The 3,601-nt window shown below is 38.4% G+C and overlaps 1 pseudogene; it reads left to right on the top strand.

Moving 5' to 3' along the window:
- The first annotated feature begins 1,137 nt into the window (after positions 1 to 1,137).
- LOC102813905 lies at positions 1,138 to 2,853 on the top strand (annotated as a pseudogene).
- The last annotated feature ends 748 nt before the right edge of the window (positions 2,854 to 3,601 follow it).

The following is a 3,601-nucleotide window of genomic DNA, read 5'->3' as shown; positions in this document are numbered from 1 at the left end:
AGAAATTTATTTTCTAGCTCACTAATTCTGGCTTCTATTGATTCAAATCTACTCCTTTGCCCTTTTTTTGTATGCTCCAATTCTAATATCTTAGTGTTAATCTTCTGGATTTCTGTTTGCAAATTTTGTATTGTCTCCAACCATAGGTCTATTTTGTTTGATTGTTCCTCTAGCACTTTTCTGAATTATTTCTTCTTTTCCTCGACATTTCTGTCAATACTTTATTGTTGTTGTTAAGTGCTGTCAAGTTAGTTCCAACTCATAACGAGTTGGGTTTCTGAGGAGTGGCTGGTGAGTTTGAACCACCAACCTTGTGATTCAAATTGACCTTGCAGTCCAGCACATTAACCCACATTGCCATACCTACTTTGTAGGTACCTAAATATCATTGTCCTGAACTCTTTTTCAGGTAGTTCCAGTACCTCTTTTTCCTCAAAAAGGTTTCTAGCTCTGACTCTTGGTCATTTGTTTGAGTTACTCTGTATTGTTTTTTACATGAACAGAGATTGTCTGTTGCTTTTAATTCATTGTGATGTCATTGCATTTAAGTTGATGAATGCATGTTGATATATTCTTACCAACCGCCTTCTGATGCGTGTGATCAGGAGATGACCTTGTGCACCATTCTCTGTTTGCTATTCGTGAAGTTTAGGTCAAGGTGAATTTAGCTGATATTGGTTGTTGTTATTGATCCAGTATATAGCAATTGGTATTGATTCTGTCCCTATTGGTAGGGCTGAAGAGGGTATGGCTGTGGTTGGGCTATATGGCTGCAGTTGCTGTCTCCTGTTGGGTGAGGCAAGAAGAAAAACCACTCCCACAAGAGAGAAGGAGAGACTAATCCATCCTCCTCCTCAGAGTTGGGGAGACTCCTTGATGTGCTTGGGTTGTAGCAAGGCTTTTTCTTTTCTTTTTCATTTTTCTTTTATACTTAGAAAAGGAGAAATAAGAACACTCAGATGTGACTTTTTGCTCCCAGTTCTCACTCTTGGACTTTATTTATTTATTTATTTTTACTGTGTTTGTATATTTTAAAGGAGAAAAGATAAGCAGAACAAAACTGCCAGATACATCCATCATTGTGGGTGATTTTAATTTTTTCACTTCTCTAGTTTTTTTAAACAACCAATCATCATAATGAATAAATTTTATACTGGAAAACTCAGCTTGAATGCTGTTTCTTTGTACATAGAAAGTATCTTCAAGGATGTCAAGAGTTCAGCGTCAGGACCCTTCCTGGTGAAAATAGGCTATGCGTTTGTAGACTTCCCAGGTGAGAACCTCGCTCTCAAGGCCATCAAAACAGTTTCAGGTAAAGTGAAAGTGCACAAGAAACTCGTAGAAGTTGAGCACTCAGTCCCTAAAAGGCAAAGGATTCAGATATATCCCACCTCACTTACAGTGGAAGATGCTGGATAGTTTACTAGTCCAATATGGAGTGGTGGTAGGCTGTGAGCAAGTGAACACTGATTCAGAGACTGCAGTTGTAAATGTGACTTATTCCAATAAGGACCAAGCTATACAAGCATTAGACAAACTGAATGGATTCCAGTTAAAGAATTTCATTTGAAAGTGACCTATACCCCCAGTGAAATGGCTGCCCATCATAGCTCCTCCCAGCAGCTCCAAAGTCACCATGAGTTTGGGCAGAGTGGCTTATTGAGGCAGAGAACCACAGGATCAGTGTCTAAGCAAAAGCTATGTGACTTGCCTCTTCAGCTGCTGATTCCCACCCAATCAGTGGGCACCATTATAGGAAAAGAAGGTACCACCATTCAGAACATCGTCAAACAGACCCAGTCTAAAACCGATGTGCATCATAAAGAGAATGCAGGTGCTGCAGAGAAGTCAATTACTATCCTCTCCACTCCTGAAGGCACCTCTGCAGTTTGTAAATCTATTCTGGAGATTATGCATAATAAAGCTCAAAATATAAAATTCACAGAAGAGATTCCCTTGAATCTGATTTAGTCCATAAAAACTTTGTAAGCCAACTTATTGGTAAAGAAGGAAGAAACCTTTAAAAATTCTAATAAGACACAGACACTAAAATCACAATATTTCCATTGCAGGAATTGACCCTGTATAATCTAGAGTACACCATTACAGTTAAAGGCAGTGTTGAAACATGTACCAAAGCTGAAGAAGAGATAATGAAGAAAATCAGGGAGTCTTACGAAAATAATACTGATTCTATAAACCTTCAAGCACATTTAATTCCTGGATTAAATTTGAATGCCTTAGGTCTGTTCCCACATACTTCAGGGATGCCAACACCCACCACAGGGCTACTTCAGCTATGACTCCCCCTTATCCACAGTTTGAGCACTCAGAAACAGATTGCTCACCTGTTTATCCTATCCCTATCTGTTGGCTCCATTATTGGCAAACAGGGACAGCACATCAAACAGCTTTCTCGATTTGCAGAAGCTTCTATTAAGCTCACTCCAGCTGAAGCACCAGATGCAAACGTGAGGATGGTGATTATCACTGGGCCTCCAAAGACTCGGTTCAAGGATCAAGGAAGAATTTATAGAAAAATTAAAGAAGAAAGCATTGTTAGTCCTAAAGAAGAGGTGAAACTTGAAGCTCATAACAGAGTGCCATCCTTTACTGCGGGCAGAGTTATTAGAAAAAGGCAAAACAGTGAATGAGCTCCAGAATTTGTCAAGTGCAGAACTTATTGTCCCTCATGAACAGACATCTGATGCGAATTGCTAAGTGATTGTCAAAATAACTAGTCACTTCTATTCTTGCCAGCTTGCCCAGAGAAAATTTCAGGAAATTCTGACTCAGGTAAAGCAGCATCAACAGCAAAAGGCTCTACAAAGTGGACAACCTCAGTCAAGATGAAATTAAAGGCTCAAGAAACATCCCACCCCAGAGGCCAAACCAAAGACAGATTTGCTTAACCAACAGATGGGCACCGAACCCCTACTCGGAATCACATGCACAAGTTCTACCTAGCCAGTCGTTTCTTTGAGGACCAGGCAACTTTTAAACTCCTGTCTCTGTGCAAATATATACTTTTTGCCTTCTAAAATGTATGTCACCCAGCTTTAAAAAGAGTTTAAAGGGAGGAGAAGGCCACGACAATAGTTCTGCATTTTCCTGTGGTTGTATTCTCAAAGTGTAAAAAATATTCCCCCAGGAATTAATATTCGCCCAGTAACACTATAGAGACTGGATTAATGATGCAATTACTAAATTCGTCAAATAAATTTAAAATGGCTTGCTCCTAAATCCAATTGTTAAAATTGAATCAAAATTATCACGGAAACTTGAATGGAAGTTTAAATGGTAAACCATCGACATAGAAAAACTTCTTCTATTTTTGTCTAACATGAATAACTTAAGGGATGTGCTGAATGGTATTGGCAGAGGTATTAAATGGGCATTTCTACTCAACTACCTCAGGTACTCAGTAATACAATGAAAAGCAAAATTGTTCAATTTTTTGGGAAAAATTTATATACTTTATAAAGATAAAAGTCCAACCTTTAAAAAAAAAAATCATCACCTACCAGCTAACAGATAAAAACTTAGGAAAAAATTTTACTTGTGACTAATGAGAGTCAAGTTGGAAAAATAAGGAGTTTTT

This window comes from Chrysochloris asiatica, unplaced genomic scaffold (genome assembly GCF_000296735.1).
Source record: "Chrysochloris asiatica unplaced genomic scaffold, ChrAsi1.0 scaffold00315, whole genome shotgun sequence".
NCBI lineage: Eukaryota > Metazoa > Chordata > Mammalia > Afrosoricida > Chrysochloridae > Chrysochloris > Chrysochloris asiatica.
Note: the sequence above shows the minus strand (reverse complement) of the source record. Positions and strands in the feature narration are given on the sequence as shown.